We start from the raw sequence: 16038 nt of genomic DNA on the forward strand, positions 1-16038 counted from the left end.
CGAGACTAAAGACCCTCAGAGGATACTAGTAGCAGTGGTGGGGGGCAGGACAGGAACCTCAGATTTTCTGCCGGGCAATGCCTTTGAGTGCTTTCTTAAGAGTTAGGCAGACCACGCACTAGAGGGCCAATGCGCATGCGGAGGGCAAGAGATGCCGAGGCTTCAGCCTCAAATCCCACAGGGGCTGCGCATTTCTCACAACAATGTAATAGCCTTCCTGGGTCACATTCCAGACACCAGAGCCACCATACTCAGGGAAACCCTGAGCGGCCCCGTCTGACCAGAGAGCCGCAGTTCACCTACTGTCTCTCCCAAACGCGGATCCATTTGCCAGCCCAGTGTGTCTGGAGCGGGTGAGTCTTGACTCTCTATGTCACGGGAAACCCACCTCTGGGTGGATCTGTGAAAGCATTTCAGGAAGGGATTAACTGACGGAGACGACTATCCCTCCGACTGGGTGGTGCCATCAGCCAGCTGGCCCAGATGTGAGGAGGTCTGGGGGAACAGCGGTGGTGTCCCTTTGCTTCTTGTGGTGAGAGCATCTATTGCTCCTGCCATGCCCTGTTGATGTCAGATGCTGTCTCTTTGGTCTTCCCATGCAGGGAGAAGAATAGCACTCTCCAGAAATCCTCCAGATTCTCTGCACCAGATGAGGGTGCTGAGACGTCCGATGCTGCAGACCAAGCAGATACTGGATTCTTGGCCTTTCCAATACTCAGATTGCCACTGTAGAACTACCCAGCCCCTGTAAGTCTGTCCAAAGAGTGAGTCTCCTTCCAACATACAATCTCTCTCTCTCTCTCTCTCTCTCTCTCTCTCTCTCTCTCTCTCTCTCTCTCTCTCTCTCTCTCTCTCTCTCTCCTAGTTGAATAATCAGACATTAGGATGATCAACTTTAGACAATAGCCAAGGGAGAGTAACAAGCTTATTTGTGTATGTAATGGAAGGCTGGATAAGGCGCCAATGAAACACCCGTAGAGGTGTCTGTGCGAGCTTTCCTAGAGATTAACCGATAGAGAGACCAGTTAACTAGGATGGGGACTAAATAAGAAGGGAAAAAGGACACAAACTGGCAGGGTTTAAGTGTCTGTCTTGTTTACACCTTCACCAACATTTGTTATTGTTTTCTTCTGTCTTTATATCATTCCTTTTTATGCTTTGAGACATGATGCTTTTTCTTTTATCTATTCTTCTTTCATACAATACCTCCCAGCTGCAGTTTCCTCTACCTCCACTATTTCCAGCCCCCGCCCACCTTCTCTCTCCCCCAGATCCATTGCTCCTGTTTCCCTTCAGAAAAGAGCAGGCTTCCCACATTCCAACTGGATTTGAGATAGATCAATGTAGTTTTGTTTTCTTTCAAAAACTCAAAGCTTTATTTAGGTAGCAAGTGGATTATGTCCACCGAATTGTATGAAACATCATACTAGCATATGCTGGAGAGGTGAGGTTTTAATTTGCATTTCTCTAATGGCTCATGATGTTGAACTTTCCCCCCATGTACTGGCCACTTGTATTTTAGCTTTTGGGAAGTGTCTGGTCATTTCATTGGCCCTCTGGCAGAGGATTCATATCTAGACTCTGCCAATGATTTCTCCCATTCTGCAGATTGTCTCTTAGTAACTGTTTCCCTTGCTGTACAGGAGCCTTTTAGTGTCATTAAGGCCCGACCTCACAGGCCCTAGCCACAAAGCGCTTGCCTACGCCCACATCTTGAATGATTTTCCTTTAACAATTTGAGAGTTCCTAGCTCAAATTGAAGTCCTCAGTCCATTTGGGGTTGATTTCTGTGTGAGGTGAAAAGTAGGGATGTAGCTTTATTTTTCTGTATGTGCTCACCTGGTTTTCCCAGCACCATGCTGAGGAGCTGGTCCTCTCCAATGTATGTTTTTGGCATGTTTGTTCTATCAGGTGACCGTAGCTGTGTGGGTTTTTAACTGGGTCCTTATTCTGTTCCTTGATCTAAGTGTCCGGTTTTGTGTCAGAACCAGGCTGGTGCAGCATAGATGGTCTCTCTCTGGCTGAGGCGTCTCTCCAGCCCCCTGTGGCTGTTGCTGTGGCTCTGCAGTGAAAGCTGACATCAGGAAGAGTGACACTTCTACAACTGTTTGCTCAGGACAGCTTTGGTTATCCAGGGTCTTTTCTGCTCCCATGTGAATTTTTGTCTTCTCTATTTCTAGGATGTTTTATCTTTGTCCTTGTTTCCCCAGTCCCTCCGTGGTCATATCCGTGCCTTGATGTGTTCTACTGTGAGGCTCTTCATGGAACTTGGGATTTGGCTTACGTTTCTCGTTTCCGCTCGACTGGTTTTTCTTCAGCATTTCTATGTTGCCCTGGTGTTTCCTGTTTCTTACGTGGCTGCACTGGAATTTACACACCTGAAGCTGTTTTGTTGCTCATTTTCCATCCGCCATAGACTTCCAGCTGGAGTGTTTGCAGTGTCCAAGTGGGACTTGGATGTGGTACAGGTTGAGCGAAGTAGTTCAGAAAATAATTATGCAGCCCAGGAGCTCAGGTGCCTGCTGCAAACTTCGCATCATTCCCTGAGCAGAAAGCTCTGAGAGTGATAGCAACAGCTGGGTAGGACCACTACATAAATGCTGTGCCAGAGAACGGACAACGCCGGAGGAAGAACAAGCAAGGATAGCATGGGGTTTATTTGGATTTTAGTTAGTTAGGATTAGGATTGGGAAGGAAGTAAGGTAGGGAAGGATAAGGAGAAACATTAGACCAAACTTGAAAAGAAAAATGAGTTCCAGCTGAGTAACTTATCTGGGAAAGGGGAATCGGGTCATTGTTTGGACCCAGAGATTTTAGAGATCATTACAATTAGAAAGTAAAGAGGAAAGGAAATGGGTGAGAGAATGAGGAAGAAAATCTGGGATCGGAGGTGTAAGAGATATGGGCGGGGGGATGGGGTAGGGTGGGGGGGAGATATAGTCAAGATTGCCCTCTAGTCGCCTGGGTGAAAAAAAAACTCAGGAATCCTAAAGCCTGACCAAGAGATATTAGGACAAAAGCAAAATCTTCACGCGGCATCCATGGAGATTAAATAACAGAAACTGGCTGGGTGGTGGTGCACACCTTTAGTCCCAGAACTTGGGAAGCAGAGACAGGCAGATCTCTGAGTTCAAGACCAGTGTGGTCTACAGGGCGAGTTCCAGGACAGCCAAGGCTGAAGAGAGAAACCCTGTCTGGAAAAACCAAAACCAAACCAAAATAACAGGAACTAAGAAATAAAATGAACAGCTACGGAGAGACTTGCTGGCGCCTCTTCAGGTGAAAGACGATGTATGATCTCAGATCCCCCTGGCTCTAGGAGGCTCTATTGTGCAGTGTAGAGGCAAGTGAGAGACTTGATCTCTGCAGCCTCCACACTCTGTGAAGTGTTTGGGGGAAGGGGGAGGGGAGGCTGTAAGTCCTTTCCCTTGGAGCCCTGTACTCCAGCGTGGCCTTTTGGTGCTGCAGGCCTGGTCCTGTGTGTGAGGAACTTTCTTCCCTTGCAGGTTGCCGACCCCCTCCCCCAGACTAATTGGTGCTGATTGGGGAGTGCTTGCAGCTGGGCCTCAAAAGCTCTTCCTGCGCCTATTGAGATAATCATGTACTTAGTGTCTTTGTGTCTATTTATGGAATGCATTACATTTATTGATTTGCCTATATTGAACCATCATTGCACCTCTGAAATGAAGTCAACTTGATCATGAGGAATGATATTTTTTGATGTGTTCTTGAATTTAGTTTGCAAGTATTTTGTTGAGAATTTTGGCATCTATGTGTATAATTATCTATAGTTTTCATTTGTGTTTGTCTTTTAAATTGCTTATTTTTACTTTTAATTAATTGTGTGTGTCTGTATGTGCACACACACATGGGCGTGCTCGAACACATGTATACTTATATATATGCTGGTGCTCTCAGGGGCCAGAGCCATTGCGTCTCCTGGAGCTGGAGTTACAGGTGTGACCTGGCCTGTGTAGGTGCTGGGAGCCAAACTGATGTTTTCTGGAAAAGTAGGAAGCTCTCTCTACGGCGGAGCCATCACTCCAACTCCTTTGTCTGGTTTTGATATCAGGATAACAGCCTTGTAGACGAAGTTTGATAGAGCTCTTTCCTTTTTATTTTATGGATTAATTTACAAAGCACAGTGTTGATCTTCCCTTGAAGATTGGTAGAGTTCAGTGGTGAATCTATAAACCTAGACCTGCCTTTCTTGAGATTTGAAACATTTTCCTGATTCATTCTCTATGTTTATTATAGCTTCATGTAAATGATTTGTCTCACAGTTGTTTAGTTTTGACTAGCTGTGAACATCTAGAAATGCACCCATTTCTTTTAGATTTTTCCAGTTTGGTGGGGTATGCCTTTTTCTGTAGATTTGTAGTTTTAGTCTATTAATAGAATTCATGAAATTATTTCAAGTTTCCTGTGTCTGCTAAGATTTGCCTTGTGTACAATTATATGGTCTGTTCTAGAGAACAGGTTGCTAGGAGAAGATGTATTCTGCAGTGTTGGGATGAGATGTTCTGTACTGTCTATTGGAATCCATCTGGAGAAGATGTATTCTGCAGTGTTGGGATGAGATGTTCTGTACTGTCTATTGGAATCCATCTGGTCTGTGATGTCAGTTAGCTCAGGTGTGCCTGTTTATTTTCGTCAGGACAACATAGGTGAAAGTGGGGTATTGCAGCCACTTACTATTATTGTGTTGGGATCAATCTGTGTCTTTATATACGGAAGTAGTTCTTTTATAAATGGGATACACTCATGCTTTAAATTATAATGTCCTCTTAATAGAGAGTTTCCTTAAGTGACCTAGTCCTCATCTCTTCTGACTGGTTTTGGTTTGATGTCCATTGTGTCAGATATTAGAACAGTGACCCTGCTTATTATTTCCTGGTTCCCTTTGCTTGTAATGTGCTTCTTTTCAACCTGAAGCTAAGGCGGTTTCCTTCATGACAATAAATTGATGGGTTCTATTTTAAAATTTGATCTGCTTGCCTGTGTCTTTTGATGAAGAAATTGAGACTAATGGTGTTCAGAGTTTTCACTGAAAGGGTATATGTTGATTCTTTTGTTAATTTTGTAATGTTTGTGTTGTGGAATATTAGTTTAACCAGGCAAAGATGTGTTACATTTGTTCATGCTGCATTTGTTAACTATGCAAAGATGTGTTGCATTTGTGTTAATTAAATAAAGTTAACCTAGGCTCAGAGAGGCGGGGCTAGCAAGTGGTTGACAGAAGTAGCAGGGAGAAGTTTAGCGTCAGTTTTCTTTTAGCTGGGGTGGTGTGGAAAGGAGTAGCTTCCTGGATGCCTGCAAAGAGAGTTAGCCAGTCAGTATTCTATCTCTCTGAGCTCAAATATTTTCACCCTAACTTTTGAATCTGGAGTTTTATTAGAACTATAGAGATTTAGTTAGAACTACTTTCAGCGGCAGCAACTGAGCGGTTTATCAGGAGGGACAGGATTCCCCCCAGGCTATGGCCTTAGTGGCTGGGCCACTAGTAGTTTACAGCACAGCCACTGTAACAAAGATAAAACAACATGTTTGTATTTTCCTATTCCTGTGACTCTGCTTCTTCCCCTGGTCGGCTGCATAGGTCCATGAGGGTGGAGAGAGCAGAAGTGGGAAACTACTCAGATGGCTGTGAGGATGATGGGAAAAGCCCCCTGGAAAGACTTCAGTGAATCAGCTCAGCTTTATTGCAAAGCATAAGCAATACATAGGATTGCACAGCCTGGGGACAAACCCTAATTTGCATTAAGTGGTACACTCCGGTCAAAAGGCTTCATATGTGGCAGCAGGGTCCTGCAACAAAGCTCCTAGTATAAGTCTAGGTTACCATATGTACAACAGGGGAAAGGCTTCTAGCAGAAAACTGTGCCAAGGGTCAGGCTAGAGATAAAGCAGGCATCAAAGCTTAGAGACAGCTTCCAAATAAGGTCAGTCCTCTGGCCCAGGGACATTCTCCAGATAAAGGCAGGTAGAGAGCAGGAAGTCTTGATGGGGAGGGAGTCCCCCGTGTTGAGGGGCTTTTAGAGAAAGCTGCTAGGCCATGATAGACTGTAACAATCCCGGGCAACAGTCTGTAGACTCTGTCTCCAACCATCCAACCATGTTCATCCGACTGAATACTACATGGTTCCTATTCAGAGTTTATTCTTTACAGTGGAGAGTTATTCTGACAACCAGGTTTCAGTCGATAGTCCTGACATTGCTTTGGGTTTCCTGGGGGTGAAATTCATAGCTGCTGACTGTACAAGGGTATTTTAAAATATATAATATTTTTATTAATTCTTTGAGAATTTTGTAAAGTGTATTTTGCTCACATTCACCCGTTAACATCTCCCAGACCCACCTCATACCTTTCCATCCCTTCCAACTGGGTGCTGTCTTATACTCATGCCAGATCGTCTACTGGAGTGTGGTCATCTATCAGAGGCCACACCCTTAAATAAAACTAACTTTCCCTTTCCCAGAAGTCGCCAACTGCCTCATTTAGGGCTTTCTACTTCATGTTAGAATATTGACTAGGTTGACCTTATGCAGGTCTGGTGTAGGTCACCATGGTTACTGTGGGTTCATGAGAACAGTGGTCCTGTCATGTCCAGAAGACTTGGTTTTTACCTTGGTCATTTGTGAGGCCAAAACAAGAACAATATACTTTGCAGGTTCAGGATTCTGTTTGCAGTTTAGACAGTTAAGAACAACTTTCTGTTTGTCTTGTGTTAAGTCCTCAAAAGTTAAGTTTTCTATGTGTAAGTAAGAATAAGTTCCTGTTTCTTAGATCTGATGTAAACTATAAGACATGTTTCTCAACCTACACAAACTTGCAACCTCATTCACATGATGTATATCCTGTTATGGAATATTTTTTTAAGATATGTTATACTTGCTCATGCTGTGGAATATTTATTTAATAATGGAAAGATGTGTTGCATTCTTTTATGTTGCAATTGTTTAGCTCTGTGAAGCTGTGTTACTTTGCCTGCCTAAACCACCTGATTGCTCTAATAAAGAGCTGAATGGCCAATAGTAAGGCAGGAGAAAGGATAGGCAGGTCTGTTAGGCAGAGAGAATAAATAGGAGGATAATCTGGGAAGAGGGAGATCTAGGAGAAGAGATGGAAGAGGATACCAGGGGCCAGCTACACAGTTACACAGGAAGTCACAGAGAAAGAAATAAAAAAAAGTATATAGAAATAGAGAAAAATAAAAGCCCAGAGGCAAAAGATAGATGGGATAATTTTTAAGTTAAGAAAAGCTGGCTAGCATACAAAGACACAACTAAGAAAGAAAACTACAGACCAGTATCCCTTATGAACATTGATGCAAAAATACTCAATAAAATACTGACAAATAGAATCCAAGAACATATCAGAAAAATCATCTACCATCATCAAGTAGGCTTCATCCCAGGGATGCAGGGATGGTTCAACATATGAAAGTCCATCAATGTAATCCACCATATAAACAAACTGAAAAAGAAAAACCACATGATCATCTCACTTGATGCTGAAAAAGCCTTTGACAAAATCCAACACCCCTTCATGATAAAGGTCTTGGAGAGATCAGGGATAACAGGAACACACCTAAACATAATAAAGGCAATATACAGCAAACCAACAGTCAACATCAAACTAAATGGAGAGAAACTCAGTGCGATTCCTCTAAAATCAGGAACAAGACAAGGCTGTCCACTCTCTCCATACCTTTTCAATATTGTACTTGAGCTTCTAGCTAGAGCAATACGACAACAAAAGGAGATCAATGGGATACAAATTGGAAAGGAAGAGGTCAAACTTTCACTATTTATAGGTGATGATAGTTTACATAAATGACCTGAAAAATTCTACCAGGGAACTCCTACAGCTGATACACACCTTCAGCAAAGTGGCAGGATATAAGATTAACTAAAAAAAAATCAGTTGTCCTACTACATACAGATGATAAATGGGCTGAGAAAGAAATCAGTGAAACATCACCCTTTACAATAGCCAAAACCAACCAAAATATCTTGGAATAATGCTACCCAAACAAATGAAAGACCTGTATAACAAGAACTTTGAGTCTTTAAAGAAAGAAATTAGATACCAGAAAATGGAAAGATCTCCCATGTTCTTGGATACATAGGATCAACATAGTAAAAATGGCAATGTTGCCTAAAGCAATCTACAGACTCAGTGCAATCCCCATCAAAATCCCAGCACAATTCTTCATAGACTTTGAGAGAACAATACTCAACTTTATATGGAAAAACAAAAAAAACAGGATAGCCAAAACAACACTGTATAATACAGGAAATTTCGGAGGCATCACTATCCCCGATTTCAAGCTCTATTATAGAGCTATAGTCCTGAAAACAGCTTGGTATTGGCACAAAAATAGACAGGTAGACCAACGGAATTGAATTGAAGATCCAGATATTAACCCACACACCTACGAACACTTGATTTTTGCCAAAGAAGCTAAAACTATACAATGGAAAAAAGAAAGCATTTTCAACAAATGGTGCTGACATTATTGGATGCTGACATGTAGAAGACTGCAGATAGATCCTTATCTATCACCATGCACAAAACTGAAGTCCAAATGGACCAAAGATCTCAACATAAATCCAGCTACACCGAAACTCTTAGAAGAGAAAGTGGGAGGTACCCTTGAATGATTTGGTACAGGAGACTGCTTCCTGAACATAACACCAGTAGCACAGACACTGAGATGGACAATTAATAAGTAGGACCTGCTGAAACTGAGAAGCTTCTGTAAGGCAAAGGACACATTCAATAAGACTAAACAGCAGCCCACAGAATGGGAAAAGATCTTCACCAATCCCACATCTGACAGATGGCTGATTTCCAAAATATACAAAGAGCTCAAGAAGTTAGTCACTAGAACACCAAACAATTCAATTAAAAAGTGGGGTTCAGAACTAAATAGAAAATTCTCAATAGAGGAATCTAAAAATGGCTGAAAACACTTAAAGTATTCAACATCCTTAGCCATCAGGTAAATGCAAATCAAAACAACTCTGAGATACCATCTTACTCAGGTCAGAATGGCTAAAATCAAAAACACCAATGTCAGTCTATACTAGAGAGGATGTGGAGAAAGAGGAACACTCCTCCATTGCTGATGGGAGTGCAAACTTGTGTGGCCACTTTGGAAATCAGTATGGCGGTTTCTCAGGAAAATGGAAATCAGTCTACCTCAAGATCCAGCAATTCCACTCTTGGGCATATACCCAAAGGATGCACATTCACACAACAAGGGCATATGTTCAACTATGTTTATAGCAGCGTTGTTTGTAATAGCCAGAATGTGGAAGCAACCTAGATGCCCCTCAGCTGAAGAATGGATACAGAAAATGTGGTACATTTACACAATGAAGTACTACCCCACGGGGGAAAAGACAATGAAATCTTGAAATTCACAGGCAAATGGATGGAACTGGAAGAAACCACCCTCAGTGAGGTAACCCAGTCACAGAAAGACAAGCATGGGATGGACTTACTTATATATGGATATTAGACATAGAACAAAGGGCTACTAGCCTCCAATTCACAACACCAGAGAGATTAGGAAACAGGGAGGACTCTAAGAGAAAAATGCATGGTTCTCCAGAAAAATGGGAAAGGGACAAGAACTCCTGAACAAATTGGGAGCATGGGAGGAAAGGGGAGGGAGGTAGAAAAAAGAGAAGGGGAGAAGAGGATGGGGGAGGAGGACATGAGGGATCAGGAAGACTGAGACAGGGGAGGAATAGAGGAGAGCAAGAAAAGAGATTCCTTAATAGAGGGAGCCAGTATGGGTTTAAAAAGAAATCTGGCACTAGGGAAATGTCCAGAGATCCATAAAGATGACCCCAACTAAGACTGCAGGCAGTAGTGGAGAGGCCGCCTTTGATGCCCTTCCCCTGTAATAAAATTGATGACTACCTTAATTACCATCCTAGAGCCTTCATCCAGTAGCTGATCGAAACAGAAGCAGACATCCACAGCTAAATACTGAGTCATACTCCTTGAATCCAGTTGTAGAGAGGAGAAGGGATGAGCAAAGGAGTCAAGACTATGCTGGAGAAACCTCCAGAACCAGCTGACCCTACTCAGTGAGAGCACACGGACCCCAGTTGTAAAGCTGGAGAAACAGCATTGGACCAAACCAAATCCTCTGAATGTGGGTGTCAGTTAGGAGGCCTGGGCAGTTTATGGGACCTTTGACAGTGGAACCAGTATTTATCCCTAGTGCACAAATGGACTTTGGGAGCCCATTCCTTATGGAGTGACACTCTCTCAACCCAGATACCTGGAGAAGGACCTAGGCCCTCCCCCAAATGATGTGACAGACTTTGCTGATCCCCTCTTGGAAGGACTCACCATCCTTGTGGAGAGAGTGGGAGGTGGGTTGGGGGGTAGGTAGGGGGCATGGAAAGATGGGGGAATTGATATGTAAAGTGATTGTAAATTATTAAAGAAAAAAAGAAAAGCTGGCTAGAAATAAACTACACTAAGGATGGGCATTTATAAATAATAATAAGCTTCTGTGTGTATTTCTTTGGGAGCTTGGTGGCAGGCCCCTCAAAGAGCAAAGAGTAAAACCAACCAACTACAATATCCTCACCCTTGTTCCTTCCCTTGCCTTGTATTTTTTCTGACAACATAGAACAACCACCTCTCTCACCCCTGTGAATAGAAAGGACGTCAAGGGGCTGACAGGGGTTGTTCTCTTAAATCCCGACTTAGGGTGGGACAGCTGACTGACCAGTCCTGGATGCACACTAAAATAAAGCTAGCTTTAATGGGACAATCATGGATTTGGTCTTTTCTCCTCTTGATGCTCAGATTTAACACTTTCCCAGCTTCTGGCTCTATAAACTTCATGATCCCTCTTCTGCATGGGTTTCTGGACCTTGGAGTGGTGGTGACATAAATGTTCCACTTGTGGCTGAGTATTCGATTCGGAAGACCCTTTTCTCTAAACTTTGGCCAGTTGTGAGTTTCTGCATTAACCAACATCTGGATACTATTGTGGAATAATAGTTGAAGATGTGTTGCATTTGTTTATGCTGTGGAACATCTGCTTAAGGATACAAAGATGTGTTGCATTATTTTATATTGCAGTTGTTTAACTCTGTGAAGCTGTGTTACTTTGCTTGTCTAAAGCACCTGATTGATCTAACAAAGAGGTAAACAGCCAATAGCCAGACAGGGGAGAGAAATAGGCAGGCTTGGTAGGAAGTGAGAACAGATAGAAGGAGGAAAAGAGAAAAAGGAGGAGCAATGAGGAAAAGGAAGGAGAGGAGGCTGCTCCCCCCAGCCACCCATGGAATAAGAAGGAAAGAAAAGAAATACAGAAATAGAGAAAGGTAAAGGCCCAGAGGCAAAGGTAGATGGGATAATCTAAGTTAAGAGATGCTGACTAGAAATAAGCCAAGCTAAGGTTGGGCGTTCAGAAGAAAGAAGTTTCTGTGTGATTATTTGGGAGTTGGGTGGCGGCGCCCCCAAAGAGTAAAGAGAAAAAAACAAAAAAACAACAAAACAGAAACCCTCCAAACCAAAGCCTGAACTACAAGATACTGTAGGAGAGCTGTGTATGACGAGATCTGAGCTGCTCTACTCCACCACAGTGTAGCAAAAGCAGGTATGTTTACCCCGGGCTTCAGCAGACTCTTTTAAAAAAAGGCTGTCCTTCTGTTGTTTGTCCTTTTTAAGATAGTGCCAAGAAGAAGTTTTTCTGGCGTCTCTCTTTCCTCTGCCACAACATATATAACTTTTAGCTCATTTCCTTGTTTCCTGCGTTTCCTGCTTAAAGTGTCTGTTACTGAGAACACAGGCTGATTTTCTGAGGCCACAACGGTCAATTCCTCTTCTATGGACTCTGGATCTACTTCCCGTCTTCTGCCTTGTGAAGTTCCCATTTCACATTGCATTAAAGAAAAAGATTTCCATCACTTTCCTCTTCTATGGACTCTGGATCTACTTCCCGTCTTCTGCCTTGTGAAGTTCCCATTTCACATTGCATTAAAGAAAAGATTTCCATCACTTTCCTCTCCTATGGACTCTGGATCTATTTCCCGTCTTCTGCCTTGTGAAGTTCCCATTTCACATTGCATTAAAGAAAAGATTTCCATCACTTTCCTCTCCTATGGACTCTGGATCTATTTCCCGTCTTCTGCCTTGTGAAGTTCCCATTTCACATTGCATTAAAGAAAAGATTTCCATCACTTTCCTCTTCTATGGACTCTGGATCTATTTCCTGTCTTCTGCCTTGTGAAGTTCCCATTTCACATTGCATTAAAGAAAAAGATTTCCATCACTTTCCTCTTCTACTTACTGCTACCAACATGTGTGTGGTTGGTCAGCCCTCCCCCTTGTTCCTTCTCTTAAACTCCTATTCACCGGCCTACAGTTTAACTTGCTGCTCCATGAAGTGCCAGCTTCCTCTGAATTGTTTACTGATTACATCTCTGCCATGCTCCACAGTGCCCTTGGGCTCAACCACCATCATAGTCCATCCCAAATACACTCATCCTTTGAAGAGGGATTCTAAGTCTCTCCTCACGTCTTATCTCACCCCTTTGGAGAAAAGCACCATCCATCCTATTGATTCTGACTCAGAACTTAGGGCAGGGACATTTTTTTCCTCAGAGTGACGTTTTTGCTAGGAGGCCAGGGTACTGAGTAGGAGGGCAGCCTCTGTTTTTCTCCTGGCACAACTTCTGTCATGGTTTAATGTGAAACCTTCCTCCAGGCTCATGCACGTTAGTCCTCAGCTTTTGGGAGGTTTTGGAAACTGGGGGACACATGTAGTTGTGTATGTTAGGTGTTGGATACTATGAGTGTCACAGCCTAGTCTCACTTCTGGCCTTTCTTTCTGACTCTTGATTCATCATGTGCCCACCACCACGAACACAGTTGTCTCAGCGGCCATTGGGGTCCTCGTTCTGGTGCACTATATTCCTTGAAGCCACGGGCTTGAGTAACTTCTCCTTCCATAATTTGCAACTGTGAGGGATTTGATCACAGTGACAGAAAAGCATGTGGGAACCATTGGCCTTATCCTATCATGACTTTCATGCAGCTTCTGCCACATGAGTTGAGTGTGGAGGAGGGGAGCCCTAGACCTTTCGCATAGTATCTGGGATAGGGATTCCATAGCCCCAAACTGGGAAATCAATACAGGCAGCCTGACCCTCCCGGGGACCCTGCAGTTCCAGACTGAGAGTTGAATAAGGGTGGAGCCCTGTGTGCGTTCCCCAGTCTTCCCCAGTCTGGGCACAGTGTGGCCAGATGTAGAATGCTACCAGGTTTTATTCTTACGGAGACGTCATAGACTTTCCTGGTTAAATATGTCTCTATTTGTTGCATGCACTTAGATGCTTGTTAAGCATTAAATTTATTTGCCAGCTATAGTTATTTTCTTGGGGAGAAGGTTTGCACTGAGCTGCTATCCCAAAGCTCAGCTCCCCCTGTCTACTGACGATTCAGATCCTTCAGGGCCGCTAGGGTGTTCTCATTTCACTAGTGCCGTGCCTTACGTCAATTGAATTTCTTTCCCTGTGTGGGGATTGAACCCAGGGCCTCACACATGCTAGAAAACCTCTCCATTATGCTATAGACACAGCTTGACCTTAATATTCTTATTGTGCTTCTCTGTATGTTTTGACACCTTTTTTTGTTTGAAATGTGATAAGAGGCTTTTAATGAAAGAAACAAATTTTGTTTCTTGTTGGCTGGGAAGAAAAAGTGAACACATAGTCTACCATGCTTTCTTCCCCTTTTGTTGAGGTTCCCTAGAAAGAAAGGTGAGTGGCCAAATCTCCATGCTAACCACAGACTTCTTGGCAACCGCCAGTGGTTTCATTGGTGGGATCTTGGTTCATTTTTTGGTGTTTTGAATGCAGCGAGATGTACCTCCTTGTTACAGAACAGATCGTGTTGAATGAACCTGGAACCCATGGAAATGCCACGTAAGTCATGTGACCACAGGAATAGAAAAGGGAGGTATTTACTGAAATGTATTTGTCCTGTGAAAGTGATTCCTGATGTTAAATACTGACTAATATAATAGGCCAAGAAATGGGGATCTGTGTTGGACATTTTGTTTTCCCCTGCTGAGGTCTCAGATCTGATGTATCTGTTTTGAGAACCCACTGTCAAGACAGGAACAGCAAGCTACTTCTTGGGAGCCTGGTAAAATGACACTGAAGGCCACTATACATCCGGATAACCAGTGAGTATCCCTGGTGAAATGACACTGAAGGCCACTATACATCCAGATAACCAGTGAGTATCCCTGGTGAAATGACATTGAAGACCACTATACATCCGGATAACCAGTGAGTATCCCTGGTGAAATGACACTGAGGACCACTATACATCCAGATAACCAGTGAGTATCCCTGGTGAAATGACACTGAAGGCCACTATACATCCAGATAACCAGTGAGTATCCCTGGTGAAGAGGAGCAAGAAGCTGGAACTCTACACACTGCAGGCACTACTACTTAGGACGAGATGGCAAAACATCTTCAAAACAAGTGGACAGTTCAGCTTCAGGTCCTTTTGTTCTGAAAACTAATTTGTCTTAAGTCAGCTTCCTGGGAACTTGTTTTTAGTATATTCAACTTTTTTAAGGCAGTGCAATTTAAAAGTAAAAAATATTTATACTCTAATATTTTAGGGTGTTGGAGTGTTATGTGATTTCTCCCAAGGAGACACGAGCTAACATCATAGGGTCCCAACACATGTCAAAGACGGGATCCCATTCTGTGTTGAACTGGAGTTTGTTAGGATTTCTTAGCAGGAGCACGGGTGACCCAATGGTGGCTGCATCACTGAGAAGCCCATCATAGCAACAGTTCATTCATGAACATTACATCCCGGAGCTCCCTTCCGGACCTGCAGGCAGCTCCAGGGGACAGTTCCCTCTCCCCAGGAACTAGTGCTTGTGTGGCCCATGGGAGGGGCCTCCTGAGTCCTTTAAGTTTCCCTTGCTCAGAGAGTCCTTCCCCTTTCCAGGAGGCAATGTTCACTTTCCCCTGCATACTGAGGAGAAAGACTAATTCCTGAGAGCTGGGGGAAGAAGGTCCAAATTTTGTGCTTCTGTTCTTTTACAAGCACCTCTTCCACAAAGAGAACTCCTCCCCTACTTATGTTAAACTTATAAACCAAAGGAACTTTGAAAACTATGCACAGTATAAAACAAGCAGGAAACCAATCTGCTTTTATTCATTTCTTTGGTCTGTTTCCCTCTGATCTTTTCTTTAGCTGTGGGAGCTTCCCCCTTCTGTTTACAAGTCATTCTGTCGGAGCTGAAGTGTCTTCTGTCCCAGGATTCATCTGAGGTAGGCAATTCGTTTACACTTGTTGGGAAAACTCAGGCAGAATTGCACCTGTGCTGCCTAATTATGCAAACAAGCTGGATCAACAGACAGTCAGTCGATGACTTGTGAATCCTTAACAGGAGTGTGCCTGAGAAAGTCTGCCTACTGGGGCAGCTCTTCAGTGGGGTTTGAGAAAGGAAAATGACTAAGAGCCTCTAGCCCATCCCTGGGTAAGTAAGTGTTCACCATTCTGATGCTTGTTTCCGGGGCTGCAGAGATGGGTAGACCTGCACATCTCTGGCCCCTTCCAGGCAGGACAGCCACTATCATCTACAAGCACGAGTGGCTTGTTTATCATTGTTGGGGTAAAACTCCACAAAATCAGAAAGTAGTCCAGCAAGAAGGGAAGGCAGGGCAGGAAGTCAGATCTAGAACCTGGAGGAGGAACCGATGCACACCGGGGAGGAGCGCTGCTCCCTGGCTTGCTCTCTGTGGCTTTTCCTGTTTGCCTTCTTACACTCTCCAGGACCACCTGCCGAGGGGTGGCACTGACCACAGTGTCCTGGGCTCTCCAGGTCCATCACCAAGCAGGAGAATGTCCCACAGACTTGCCACGGCAATTGGATGGAATCATTTTCTCAACTGAAGTCTCTCTTCCTGGAGAACTCTGGCTTGTGTCGAGTCGATAAAAACAAAATCAAACCCAGACTCTTG

At 43.6% G+C, this 16038-nt stretch overlaps 1 long non-coding RNA gene across 1 annotated transcript; it reads left to right on the top strand.

Moving 5' to 3' along the window:
* The first annotated feature begins 254 nt into the window (after positions 1-254).
* On the top strand, positions 255-15554 carry LOC121144033. The gene is made up of 4 exons (XR_005881379.1): positions 255-353; positions 603-747; positions 15269-15345; positions 15465-15554. It is a non-coding gene; the product is annotated as an uncharacterized LOC121144033 (long non-coding RNA).
* Positions 15555-16038: the final 484 nt, after the last annotated feature.

Source organism: Mesocricetus auratus, unplaced genomic scaffold, assembly GCF_017639785.1.
Source record: "Mesocricetus auratus isolate SY011 unplaced genomic scaffold, BCM_Maur_2.0 Super-Scaffold_100014, whole genome shotgun sequence".
Classification (NCBI taxonomy): Eukaryota; Metazoa; Chordata; class Mammalia; order Rodentia; family Cricetidae; genus Mesocricetus; species Mesocricetus auratus.